General features: G+C 40.0%; 1 protein-coding gene across 1 annotated transcript in view; it reads right to left on the bottom strand.

Annotated features, from left to right (window-relative positions):
- The window catches only part of kcng2 (potassium voltage-gated channel, subfamily G, member 2), a 56,734-nt gene that overhangs the window by 28,428 nt on the left and 13,421 nt on the right, over positions 1-14,885 (bottom strand). The gene's annotated exons all lie outside the window — the stretch shown is intronic.

Here is a 14,885-nt window from a genome sequence, read left to right as displayed (position 1 = left end):
GCTGCCGTTGTGGGGACCCGGAATTGATAAGATCTGCCTCTCCACTCACTTTAAACTAAATAATGCCCTAAACTTTGCTTTAAATGTAGGAATATCAACTGAAGATGAATGCCTTAACCATCAAAATAAAAGATACAATTTTATTGTCACTAGAGATACAGCGGACGAGCTGAAGAAACGTAACAGAATCACTGCAAACCTTTTTCTCAGACCATCATACTGAAAATTATCCAAAATAAAAGCAAAGATACTGTGTTTAACTTACATGTGCACCAAAACCTTGTAGTGTTTTAACAGTGACAACAATTGCAAACATAGTTTAAAACGGTAACTTTTTCTGCAAAATGTAGATTTGTTTTTCTGATGACAAAGCATAACAAAATGTGAATGATTTTTTTTTCAGGAATTTGGCCATCATAAAATACAGGTAATGAGAACAAAACAAATGGAACATTGCTTACAAAAGGTGACATAATCAGTATGCTCATTGTTGAATAACATGATTTTCAAATAATTTTTACTTGATTTTAGAGGAAAAATGGTAAAGGAACAAGAACAAATGGATGTTAGAGCTTTGAACTTAGTTCAGAAGGTTTAGCTGGTGAACTATGAATATTCATTTTGACCTGGCTGAACAGATTTTAAAACTAATTCTTCAGATATCTAGAAAAATATTGACTACAGGCTCCTTAACATTATTTGTGAGTTAAAAGGAGCAGAATCACTTCTAATGCTATTTGGCTGGCCTTTACAGCGACTTAGTTTTTTTAAGCATATACATGGTTTTGATTTTCATAAAATGTTGGATAGTGACTTGATATCAGCATACAGTTTAGCATGTGCCAAAGTTATTGCATGTATAGATGGAGCTGTAGTTTTAAAATAGCCTCCAAAGGAGGAAAAGTAGAATGAAACTTTATTTTAACCCATCAACAAAAGATTTGTTCATGCTATGCCTAATGGGTATTCTTGGTTAACCCTATCAACACGATGGCTAAGGACAACACGTGCAACCTTAAAGGGCATGTGTATTATAGCGATTCATATGTGAATAAGCCTTTTAGTCGTTAAATCAGAAGCCATGCAGCACTGAGTGAAGCAGTCGCAAAGAAGGAAAGAGAAGGCAATGGTAATGAATGTTTTAGCAGAAAAGAGTTTAGAATGTTTTCCATATATGTCTCTGGATATCTCTGAAAAATCTGCCTCAGACAAGGAAAGGAGAGCACTCTGACACATTATTTTATACCTGATGGAGTGTTGCAGCAGATTTTGAGATTTAAAATGCAAAAAGTGAAAACCAAACAGTATATATCAGACTCTAATGAGCCAACAGCTTATACAACAGACAATATCAGTTTAGACAATGTACCTCTCAGTTTTACAGTCATTGTGCCAGCCATCTGATACAAATAATCATTAAGTGTGTCTGATATCAGTTGTTCTAAAGAGTCATAGTCCAGACTCACTGTATCTGTCCCAAAAGACATTAAATGAAATTTTGTTTTTGTTCAAAGGAAAGTATACAGAAGTTGTACAAATTGGCTTTCTTTTCATTCATCTGCCATTTGTTTTCTGTAGAACTGGTAAGCTATTTCTTAATACTTCTATCTTGCAATGCTCTGGAACACCTTTGAGGATGATGTCAAATCTAGAGTTAGTGTTGTTCTTCTTCGAGCTTCAGTGAGGATGTTTTTTCTTCAATGGTTCCAGGCAGGTGGTGGCTACCTTCAAACATGGACTAATGAAATATAAAGCTTTGTGTCAGCAAGAAACAGAGAGAAACCCAGATAGCGCCCAAAAAACAGCTGTGAAAACTCAACCACAGTTTTTAAAAAGATTTTACAAACCAGCAGGCAATTTGTTAAAAAGGTTCTCGGTTGTTCTCAAAGTGTGAGGACCAAAAGCCAAGTAGAGAAAGTTTTTCCTCTGAGATGGCCATTACGCTTAGGCCAATGCCAAAAGGGAATTTGTGTAAAACTTAAAAAAGAAAGTTCAAAATCCAGCATTTGTAATGGTATTGGGGTGGTGTTAGTGCCCAGGGCATGGGTAACTTGTACATTTGTGAAGGCACTATTAACGCTGAAAGGTACATAAAAGTCTTGAAGTCTAAGCAACTTCTTTTTCAGAGACGGCCCTGCTTATTTCAGCAAGACAATACCAAGCCACATTCTGCATGTGTTCCAACAGCTTGGCTTCATAGTAAAAGAGTGCTGGTACCAGACTGGTCTGCAGTCCAGACCTGTCTCCCATTGACAATCTGTGGTGCATTATGAAGCACAAAATACAACAACAGAGACGCCTGACTATTGAGCAACAGACGTTGTACATCAACCAAGAATGGGAAAGAATTCCACCTACAAAGCTTCAACATTTAGTGTCCTCAGTTCCCAAATGCGTGTCAAGTGTTAAAAGGAAAGGTGATGCAACACCGTAGTAAACATGCCCCTGTCCCAGGTTTCTTGGAACGTATTGCAAGCATCAAATTCAAAATAAGTGAATATTTGGAAAAAAATAAGATTTATCAGTCAGTCAGTCAGTCATTTTCTACCGCTTATTCCATAGTGGGTCGCGGGGAAGCTGGTGCCTTTCTCCAGCAGTCTATGGGCAAGAGGCAGATTTATCAGTTTGAACAATAAATATCTCGTCTTTGCAGTGTATTCAACTGCATATAGGTTGAACAGGATTTGCAAATAATTGTATTCTGTTTTTATTTACACTTTACACACGTCCCAACTTAAGTGGAACTGTAAGAGCTAGCATTAAGGCGCTAGCGTTGCAGCATTAAAGTTTTTCAATGAGGTGATTGTGTATAGGCGCACAGCTTCCACTTATGTCCAATATATAAATGAAATATTTTATTTAACCCATTTTGAATTCTCAACACCATCACCAAATAACAAAGAATATTTTACATGACAGATGTGGTATTTACCAACATCTGGTAGAACTATGAGGCAATGCTTTTAATAATACAAGTAATTAGTTTCTTTCTACTGACAACACAAACATTCAGTATATTTTCTTTCAAGAGAATTACATTTTTTCTATTTCATTAGACTCATTAGTGTAGGGAAGACTGGGGAAGAAATAAATGGCTGGCTTTCAAAGCCAACAAATACAAGGTGTCTGTGTCATAGATGAAATAAGTGGGTGGCCATGACTGAAAGAGAGCTGGTGATTAGCAAAAACAATGCAGCAAGTTATCCAAATTCTTTCAAATGCTTAGTGAGTGAAGGCTTCGCTCGTTGTTGCTGTGAATAAAAATAAAGCAGGACCACACACTCAAAAGAATGATGAATACACAGGTCAGTTAGACATTTATATATTTTCCAAACAACCAGGAACATTTTGTGTTCTCATTTCTCGGCAATAGTTTGTTTACGTAATATCGTGGCTTCTTTAAATGAATGTAATATAAACCATTCGAGTGTCATTGTGTTCCAAAACTCAAATCAGTATTATTACTTATCACTGCCATAAAGGCCACCAGGGGTTTCCACCTCCAGTCTTAAAGAGCCAGTGTTTTGCATGTTTTAGATGTTCACCTGGTTCAATAACCCTAAATCAAATGAATGCTTAATTATCAGGCCTCTTTAGAATTTTATGTAATACTGACAGGGCAATTCAACCATTAATTCACTTCAGTTAGACAACTTATGTATAAAATGATTAAATACATACAGGGGTTGGACAATGAAACTGAAACACCTGGTTTTAGACCACAATAATTTATTATTAGGGCCTCCTTTTGCGGCCAATACAGCGTCAATTCATCTTGGGAATGACATATACAAGTCCTGCACAGTGGTCAGAGGGATTTTAAGCCAGTCTTCTTGCAGGATAGTGGCCAGGTCACTACGTGATACTGGTGGAGGAAAACGTTTCCTGACTCGCTCCTCCAAAACACCCCAAAGGGGCTCAATAATATTTAGATCTGGTGACTGTGCAGGCCATGGGAGATGTTCAACTTCACTTTCGTGTTCATCAAACCAATCTTTCACCAGTCTTGCTGTGTGTATTGGTGCATTGTCATCCTGATACACGGCACCGCCTTCAGGATACAATATTTGAACCATTGGATGCACATGGTCCTCAAGAATGGTTCGGTAGTCCTTGGCAGTGACGCGCCCATCTAGCACAAGTATTGGGCCAAGGGAATGCCATGATATGGCAGCCCAAACCATCACTGATCCACCCCCATGCTTCACTCTGGGCATGCAACAGTCTGGGTAGTACGCTTCTTTGGGGCTTCTCCACACCGTAACTCTCTCAGATGTGGGGAAAACAGTAAAGGTGGACTCATCAGAGAACAATACATGTTTCACATTGTCCACAGCCGAAGATTTGTGCTCCTTGCACCATTGAAACCGACGTTTGGCATTGGCATGAGTGACCAAAGGTTTGGCTATAGCAGCCCGGCCGTGTATATTGACCCTGTGGAGCTCCCGACGGACAGTTCTGGTGGAAACAGGAGAGTTGAGGTGCACATTTAATTCTGCCGTGATTTGGGCAGCCGTGGTTTTATGTTTTTTGGATACAATCCGGGTTAGCACCCGAACATCCCTTTCAGACAGCTTCCTCTTGCATCCACAGTTAATCCTGTTGGATTTCATTCGTCCTTCTTGGTGGTATGCTGACATTACCATGGATACCATGGCTTTTGATACATCACAAAGACTTGCTGTCTTGGTCACAGATGCGCCAGCAAGACGTGCACCAACAATTTGTCCTCTTTTGAACTCTGGTATGTCACCCATAATGTTGTGTGCATTTCAATATTTTGAGCAAAACTGTGCTCTTACCCTGCTAATTGAACCTTCACACTCTGCTCTTACTGGTGCAATGTGCAATCAATGAAGACTGGCTACCAGGCTGGTCCAATTTAGCCATGAAACCTCCCACACTAAAATGACAGGTGTTTCAGTTTCATTGTCCAACCCCTGTATTTTCTTAGCCAAAAAGGTATAAGTCTGAGTTAGGCATCAAGGCTCCAATGTCATTATTCCATGGGAATGCTACCCAACATCTCATGGCATGATGAGCTAATTTCTACCTGCTGAACATGTCCATGACAAAGGGCTTTTTAAATCTTACTGTTGAAGCAGCTTTGTAGTAGCCAAATCCATGGCCACACTCCAGTTAAGTTAAGTAACTCTCATGCACCCTCATCGTTCATTCATTAAAACACAATGATACACTTTGGTTTGAAACAAAGTTCTATTGAGGTTTTTTAAATGCATGGGCTCTATTTAGTGGTGCCGACCCAGCGCACCCCCGATGTGGAAAGCTGTTGGTTTAACGACTGAAGCTGAGTTGAATACATAATCAAATGGTGGTTTTTCCCTACTTTTAATGTTTTAAGTTACTTGTTTATACTTGTAGTGTAAGGAACCACTGTTCTGTCTCTTTAAATTATCATCATGTAAGTGGTCAGTTCGGTAACATGTATAACACAGTGAGGAGGGTGAGCCTGGTAATCTGTATAAGACAGTGTTCGTCATGCGTCCATCACTTGTGTCCATAGGGTGCAAAGTGCTGCAGCTCGTCTTTTAACTGGCACTCTGATGTTTGAGCACATTTCCCTCAATTTGGTTTCCTGGCTGCCCGTTCCTTTTACGATTCATTTTTGAATTCTTTTGTTTACTTTTAAAGCCCTCCATGCCCTTACCCCATCATATCTCTCTGAATTGTTGCAGCCTTACACACCTACCCGCTCTTTTAGGTCAGCTGATCAGCGGCTCCTCACTGTACCTCGGACTGAGTGTAAACTTAAAAGGTGCTTTTACTGCAGCAGCTCCCAAAATGTGGAATGATCTGCCCTTAGAAATAACACGGCTGTCTACTCTGTGTGTTTTTAAATTTGTTGTGAAAACTCATGTTTTAACCCTGGCATTCAAAACATTGTGATATGTTGGTTTTAGGTCATTTTTATATTAGTTGTTTTTAGTTTATTTTTATGCTGTTTTATATTGTTTTTACATAGGGCTGTTAACTTTTGCATTGTGTGTGTTAATTTGTGTTTTTTCTTTTTTTTGTTTTAAACTTATTTAACTGTACAGCACTTTGGTCCTGTGCTGGTTGTTTAAAATGCTTTACAAATAAAGATGGATTGGTACAAAACAGAAGCTGGCAGCAGCAGAAGGCGGCCAGGCAGGCAAATTATGAAATGCGAAGGGCAGCGGGAGCTTTTGCTGCTTAAATCGACCGTTCAAATCATTAGGATATGCTTGATATATTTGGCAGAATGTGAGAACAATCACGTGTGAAGCAGCAGCACAGCTCGAGTTGACTGCCTGAACTAGCTCGCAGCTTTGGCCTTATTTGGGGTGTGGGAATTTGTTTGAACATGTTAGGTTTGTTTTTGTGTGCTTAGTACATATTTCTTATCTCCTCTTGTGATACCATTCCTGCTGTGTAGTGCCACTGTTTTCTTAATAGCAACATCTTGAGTTTACACAGTGGCTGCACTTACTATTATTCTCAGATGTAATTGGCCACTGTCCCATGTTGAAGCTATACTTTACCATTAATCCAGAACGCAACTACGTTCTGGGTATAACCTGTTTTCTTTTTGTTTTTTGTTTTTTTAAAGAATGAAACTTAATGGTTTAAATTACCAAAATATGTTGCTGCATTTACAGTCCTTGCAAACTTAGTGAGGAGAAACTTAGAAAAGAAGGGAACTTAAAAACAAAGCAGGAGGCAGCCTCGCAGTAAATAAATTAACAGCAGCAGAAGGACAAAGAAGAAGAAGCAATAACAGTGGCTGGACATTGAGGAGTGGCTGTGATATGTGCAAATAAAACATTACAAAGCCTGCTTCCCTCTGTGGGTTCTCCATGAACATCTTGAGATGGATCTTCAGCTGGAAAATGTGCATACTACTAATAATGCCATGGAGTGACATTTTGGACTTGATGGTTTATTTTGTAATTTAGATTCTCCTTATGGCTCTTTGTTTATTTCTTAAGTTATAGTTTCTATGTTCCCCTCTAGTTTCTCTGTTTACTTTAGTTCATAGTTATTCTAGTTCTTTATTTCCTCCTCTGATTTATTCTCTTGCTTAGTTTGTGTTTTCTGTTTGTTTAGTCCTTTCACCCATCCTCAGCCTTTGTATTTGTTTCACCTGTTCCTTGTCACACCTGTTCCCTGTTTCTTTGATTACCTGCCTTTTGTTCCCCTCTCTGTGCTCTGTGTATATTAGTTGTTCTGTTTGCTTAGTTCCTCGCTGGTTCCTTTTCTATGTCTATGCTTTGTCTATGCTTCGTTTATGCTACGTTTACCAGAGACCTCTTGCCGGGTGAGTTTGTTCCGTCTTGGTGTGGGGTCAGGGGTTCCGTTGTGAGAACGGTGCTTGGTGGTGTCTGCTCTGTTGCGCCTGTGGGCGGAGGTTGGGGTGGCATTGTGCGGGGCCCTTGACTTGTTGTCGCGGCGCGCTGTGTGGTGGGGGACAGGATGCGGCGGGGTGCTTGGAGCAGGGTTGTGTGTGGAGCTTGCATTGTGTGAGTTTATCTTTGTTGGCTTTTTGGGGACGGAGCTCACCTATGGGGATGTGCCCCTGTGGGGAGAGTATTCATGGCGTTTGGGTTCGGGGGCATGTCTTCAATATCTGTGTCCTGGTTGGGGGTAGCCTTGTGGGGAGATTCATTTTGGGGTTCATGGAGAGTGTGGGGCTCATGGGGCTGAGATCAGAATTCATTGGGGGTTGGAACTGTTTCACACCCCGGTGTGTGCCGGCCCACTCCCGGTGGCTATTTGCTGGGGCCTGGGGCCCTGGGCTCTGTCAGGACTCTGTTAGGGGAGTGATGTGTCTCAGGGTTTCGGGTCTCTGGGTCCATGGCTGGATCTGCTACAGTGTAGATGGCTGCCGGCAGGGCCTCTGGGTTCATTGCTCCAGCACCCTGGGGCTTCCCCCTTGGGGCTTCTCCCATGGGACTCTCGCCTGCTCTTCTCTGTGGGGTTTGCAGTAGTCCTGGCGGTGGTTCTCCTGGGGTTCCCGTGCTCCCCCTTTGGATGTCTGTGGCTCGGATCTCCTCTGTGTCTGTCTCAGGTCCAGGGAGGCAGGTCTGTGGCTCCTCACACTCGCTATTGCATATCTTCATGGAGAGACCTTGTATACACAAGCGTGCTCACACTCAAACCCACAGGTGTTTATATTCAGAGGTTAATAGATACACAAATGTTCTATATTGAGCTGCAGTTACCACTAAATACATCTTGCATTCATTAGTATCGTGCACTTTTTAGTAACAATGCTGTTATTATATATGTTTCTGCAGGTGTAGAAGGAATCTTCTGGGGTGTTATCTTGTAATGTCTTCATCCTTCTTTCTCTCCTCCATTCTTTTCTCCTCCTCTCCCTTTTTACTTTTTCCCCCACTTCTCTCTTTCTTGCTTCTTATTTTTTCCTTTTCATTTCATTTTCCATGTTCTTTACAATTGAAATAACCCCAAAGCAGTTTTTTAAATAACTATAAACCAGAGCATTGCAGTGTTAGTCGTAATGCTCCACTTGTGAAAGTAAATCCGTTGGGCCTCTTCTTGGCACTCAGATAACAATTCTGGGTGCTACTTGGCCGGGCAGGACATGGTAAAAAAAAAAAAAGAAAATGCGCCGTAAAAAATGCAGGTAATATAACAGAAGAAAGAGAAGAGTTGACTGAATGTTGTGTAATTCACACAGATCAGGGAAAGATAATACCTTCTGACCAGGTCTTCAGTTAAAATGCTTGCAGTCTGCTTAGTCCGAATAAGCCAAATATATATTAGTAGGATTATTTTGAACAGAAACTACATTTAGATTAGCTTTACTTTTTGTGCGGTCTGTAACTCTATGACTTTGTTTGTTTGAGTGCTTATCTATGTGCACAAAAATAAAAAAGCTGCTTACTGAGTTTTTAATCTAAGAAATAATATTAAAAATGTCATTAAAAGCCTTAAAACACCATCAATTACATGCAGTTAATATACATCACAGGCCTGTTTAGGCAGGTGGTAATGGAAATGGTACTGAAAAATAGATTTAGCCCAACCCTGTTAGAGACTTGAAGATTTGTGATATTAATATGTTTTAGTGTTTCTAACAGCTACAAATACATTATTTTTTTGACTTCCACATAAGGTTTTCACTCCTAATGACCCACTGCCATAATTCACACAGTAGAAGATATGGAGTTCTCACCAATCTTTGGGCGGTTAATTGGCACTACAATGAAATTCCAGCTGTTTTTTCATTTGAAATATGGACTCTTGGACTTAAATAATGAAATCTTTGGATTAAAGGAGCCACATAACAACAGATGAGTTTAGTTGCAGATAAAATAGGAAACATGTTCATCCCATTCTCTATTTGGCTTTTATTTACTCTGTTGTCCTAATTGATTTTTCACTTTTGAAGCTTACCGTCTTCATACAGCTGCAGCCAATTCCTCTCCGAGCTTGCTGATGAATGCATATCTTTGACAAAGGGAGAAATTGGAGAGCTCTTCTGTGATTATATTTGGGGCTACTGATGCCAGTCAAAAGATAAATTAGTGTGATATGTGCACGCTCTGCAGCCAAATCTCCAAGGCTTTCTGAAGCCTCCTGGGCAGTGGTGGATGTAAAAAGTCTCAGGAGGCAGACATTGCAAGTTTTAATTTGCCTTTTTGCTGTTCTTGTCATGGACAACTGCAACGTGTAGTTAGTTGGAACAAAAGCCAGAGATTGCAATTTTTCCCTCTGCAAGATGAAAGCCAACTTCAGCAACAAGTGGATGTGCTCTACTTTGATTTACAGGCCTAATTAAAGAGCACAGACTTTTAGATGTGAGCATCACAAAAACTTAGCCCGTCCCTTGAGTATTATCAGCTGAGCATTATTTCAGTTTTTTCCTAATTACTTTTAGGCATTCTGACATGGGCATTCAGTACATCACCATGTATTGTTCAAAACACACAACAGGAACTAGCCAACACAGACAAACCAACAGGTTATGGAATCACTCCTTTTACTGAGAGCAGATCTTTTGAGAACTTGAATTTTATTTTTAAATGTTTGTCGTACAGTAAATGATAAATGGCGAGTTGGGCTGTCATGGTGTTGCGTACCCTACAAATATATTACCATCCACTACAGTTCAGTTCACCATGGAACAGATTATTGTATCAGACATCAGTTTTCAAATGATGATTTTATTAATTAATGGAAAAAAAAAAAAAACTATTCAAACCAACCTGGCTTTATGTGAAACAAAACCTACTGAAAATATTAAGGAGGGTAAAAGATTTCAAAAAGCAACAGACTTTACTCACTTTTTAGGCTTTTTCATTAGTGATGGTTACGTGGAACCATTACTATTGTTAGTAACTGGTTGGATGTGGTTCCAAGAGTGCCGAGTCATGCCGAAAATGCGACATCAGAAGACTGTCGGTCACTGATTGGATATGGGGTAGCATCACTATTCACAGTATATTTTAATAATTAATATCTCCAACCGTTAAATCATTGTACGCTGGGCTTATTGTGAATATGACCGCTAAACCCAGGTAACATTAGCTGGCGTTAGCTTAACCTCACATGTCCTCTAGCTTGGAAAACGAACCAAACTGTGTAGACTTGACCCGAGTAGAGTAGGTACTAATGGAAAAGGGGCTAAACATAGCCTTAACAGGCTGCCTTTAAGTCTCTATGTCTATGCACACAACCAGTCAAAAAAGTTTTGAATTTAACAACACTAGGCGAATATATGCAGTATTTACATAGAGGAATTGTAAAAAGTTTTCAACATTTCAAAAAAGAGAACCTGGGCACCTGACTTGCTTCTCTGGTGATTAAATTATTCATACTACTGTACCAGACACACATAAAAATGATGGTTGTTTATTGTTCCTCAAAGGCAGTGTGTCTTTTCTACATCACTGACATGCAAGGTAGATACAGGTCCTTCTCAAAATATTAGCATATTGTGATAAAGTTCATTATTTTCCATAATGTAATGATGAAAATTTAACATTCATATATTTTAGATTCATTGCACACTAACTGAAATATTTCAGGTCTTTTATTGTCTTAATACGGATGATTTTGGCATACAGCTCATGAAAACCCAAAATTCCTATCTCACAAAATTAGCATATTTCATCCGCCCAATAAAAGAAAAGTGTTTTTAATACAAAAAACGTCAACCTTCAAATAATCATGTACAGTTATGCACTCAATACTTGGTCGGGAATCCTTCGGCAGAAATAACTGCTTCAATGCGGCGTGGCATGGAGGCAATCAGCCTGTGGCACTGCTGAGGTCTTATGGAGGCCCAGGATGCTTCGATAGCGGCCTTTAGCTCATCCAGAGTGTTGGGTCTTGAGTCTCTCAACGTTCTCTTCACAATATCCCACAGATTCTCTATGGGGTTCAGGTCAGGAGAGTTGGCAGGCCAATTGAGCACAGTGATACCATGGTCAGTAAACCATTTACCAGTGCTTTTGGCACTGTGAGCAGGTGCCAGGTCGTGCTGAAAAATGAAATCTTCATCTCCATAAAGCTTTTCAGCAGATGGAAGCATGAAGTGCTCCAAAATCTCCTGATAGCTAGCTGCATTGACCCTGCCCTTGATAAAACACAGTGGACCAACACCAGCAGCTGACACGGCACCCCAGACCATCTCTGACTGTGGGTACTTGACACTGGACTTCTGGCATTTTGGCATTTCCTTCTCCCCAGTCTTCCTCCAGACTCTGGCACCTTGATTTCCGAATGACATGCAGAATTTGCTTTCATCCGAAAAAAGTACTTTGGACCACTGAGCAACAGTCCAGTGCTGCTTCTCTGTAGCCCAGGTCAGGCGCTTCTGCCGCTGTTTCTGGTTCAAAAGTGGCTTGACCTGGGGAATGCGGCACCTGTAGCCCATTTCCTGCACACGCCTGTGCACGGTGGCTCTGGATGTTTCTACTCCAGACTCAGTCCACTGCTTCCGCAGGTCCCCCAAGGTCTGGAATCGGCCCTTCTCCACAATCTTCCTCAGGGTCCGGTCACCTCTTCTCGTTGTGCAGCGTTTTCTGCCACACTTTTTCCTTCCCACAGACTTCCCACTGAGGTGCCTTGATACAGCACTCTGGGAACAGCCTATTCTTTCAGAAATTTCTTTCTGTGTCCTACCCTCTTGCTTGAGGGTGTCTATAGTGGCCTTCTGGACAGCAGTCAGGTCGGCAGTCTTACCCATGATTGGGGTTTTGAGTGATGAACCAGGCTGGGAGTTTTAAAGGCCTCAGGAATCTTTTGCAGGTGTTTAGAGTTAACTCGTTGATTCAGATGATTAGGTTCATAGCTCGTTTAGAGACCCTTTTAATTATATGCTAATTTTGTGAGATAGGAATTTTGGGTTTTCATGAGCTGTATGCCAAAATCATCCGTATTAAGACAATAAAAGACCTGAAATATTTCAGTTAGTGTGCAATGAATCTAAAATATATGAATGTTAAATTTTTATCATTACATTATGGAAAATAATTAACTTTATCACAATATGCTAATATTTTGAGAAGGACCTGTATATAATAGTTTGAAAGGTATTACTATGGAAGTCTCATAACATCTCACACGTGAACTACTGTAGCACTACGGTAAATTAGCCAAGACGTATTTACACTTATAGTTTTGTGTTTAGTGGTCATCTGCTTTTGGTGGGATTTCTGTAAACAATCTTTTACATGGCAACAATTTCCACAGTTACATAACATTAATGAGCTCACTTCGTATTCATTCCAGCTTCTATCATTTTAATTTGTGAAAGCAGGTCAAGCAAAATGTGCTGCATGTGGAACATATCTGAGGCATTTTGCAAAGACAGCACTGAAAACCAAATCCACTTGTTGTTTAAAGCTGTGTGAAAACATAACTGTGTCTATCAGGCTGGTGTTTGCTGTCATTTATGTCATGTATAAAAAATAAAAAAAAAATGGAATTTGCATTGCTCCTGAAGACAGACTGGAGAAATAGGAAGAGGTGCTGCACTATAATCTGGCATTCAAGTGAAGGGTGTGTAGGCCTGTTGTCCCTGAGCCTTCGCCATGGTTTATTTCATGATGATTTACAATAAAGCCCAGAAAGTCCCTGTATGTGGGCTGCAGCATCAACATATTCTGAATTCTACTGTAGCTGCTGTACTGCATACACAGCCCCGAGGTGGTGAGCAAAAAAAAGAAGGAATCCTGAGAACGGCTTCCCCTCCGTGAGCTGTTTAAAAGTCATCATGGTGTTTCTCCTGAAAATCTGCTTAGTATTTAAGTTTCCATAGACACAAGTGAGGTCATTTATAAGAAGCAATACTGGATTTGTTTAACACAAAAATAATGTGTGTGTGAGTAGCCCCTAAATGGGTCCCTCTATTCCATGATTACTGTCTGCTTTCATACTTCACTGAAATTGGCAAAGCAATACATTGTAATCGTATTTCTATTTAAGAAATCTCAGGTTCTGTTAGTACACATAGGACTCATGGAAGACAGCTGTTTGGGTTATTGTCCTCATGATGTTCAAAACTGCCAATTGTATGCATGGGAAGTATAAAAGTGTAAAATCAGTAATCACAACTCTGAGGAAACCTTCAGTGACAAACAGTGCCTCACAAAAGTAGAGACACTTTGATCTTTTTCTCAGTTTGTCACCTTGCAACCACAATCTTTAACGTATTCGATTGGATTTTGTGTGATAAACCAACACAAAACAGAGGGAGACAGGGTTTTCAAAATTGTTCATAAATATAAAATTGAAAAGTGTGACATGTAGTTGTTTATTTTTACCCTGTAGAACCGACTTTTGTTGCCTTTTGTGTTATTTGCTTTGCACATCTCGAGACTGAAACTTTTGTCCATTCTTCTTTGCAGAAAAGATTAAACTCAGTCATTCAGAAAGGCAGGCATAACTGAACGCCAATTCCCATGTCTCGCCACAGATTCTCAGTTAGATTCAAGACTGGACTTTGACTGCGCCATTCTAACAGATTGATATAAACCACTACACTGTAGCTCTGTAGGTTTGTGGTTGTTGATCTGCAGGATGGTGAACCTCTGCCCTAATCTCCAATCTTTAGAAGCCTCTAACATATTTTCTTCTGTATTTATCTCCATCAATCGTCTAATCCAGCCTGAACAACTTCCCTGTCCTTGTTGAAGAAAAGAATCCCCACAGCATTATGCTGCCACCACCATGTTTCACTATGGTGATGGTGTGTTTAGGGTCATGTGCAAAATAGCATTTTGCATTTTATGAACCAACCCCGCTTTAAACTACCCACAACTTTCTTCCTGACCTGTCTGCTGTGTTTCTTGGTCTTTGTGATGCTGTTTGTTCACTAATATTCTTCAACAAACCCCTGAGGCCTTCACAGAACATCTGGATATATGCTGACATTAAGGGGATCTATACAATACATGCAATTCTTTTTAGATTTGTATTTGCAAAATATTTTGAAAACCATGTATCAATTTTCTTCTACTTCATAGTTATGCACTACTTTGTGTTGGTCTGTCACACAAAATCCCAATAAAATACATTGACCTTTTGTGGTTGTAATGTGACAAAATACAAATTAGTTCATGAGGTTTAATTGCGTTTGGAAGGCACTACAGAAATTCTTCCCTTTCCAGCATTTGAGGTCTGCAACCCTATTCCCAAAACAGTTGGGTTAGGAATGTTGTGGGTTAGCAACAAGGGCAAAAAACATTTAAAGCAGGTAATTTCAACAACATTCTGAATTCATTATGTAGTAAAAAGATCTGCACAAGGTATAAAGGCATGGCTGAGCAAATTCTGGCAGAGCTGAACATAATTCAAGGCAAAGAGTTTTAATTGCCTTGGACCCTTGGTACCTTGGGGCTGTGAGGTTTATGATTATTGATTATAAATAT

Source organism: Girardinichthys multiradiatus, chromosome 13 (assembly GCF_021462225.1).
Source record: "Girardinichthys multiradiatus isolate DD_20200921_A chromosome 13, DD_fGirMul_XY1, whole genome shotgun sequence".
In the NCBI taxonomy this organism is placed as follows: domain Eukaryota; kingdom Metazoa; phylum Chordata; class Actinopteri; order Cyprinodontiformes; family Goodeidae; genus Girardinichthys; species Girardinichthys multiradiatus.
Note: the sequence above shows the minus strand (reverse complement) of the source record. Positions and strands in the feature narration are given on the sequence as shown.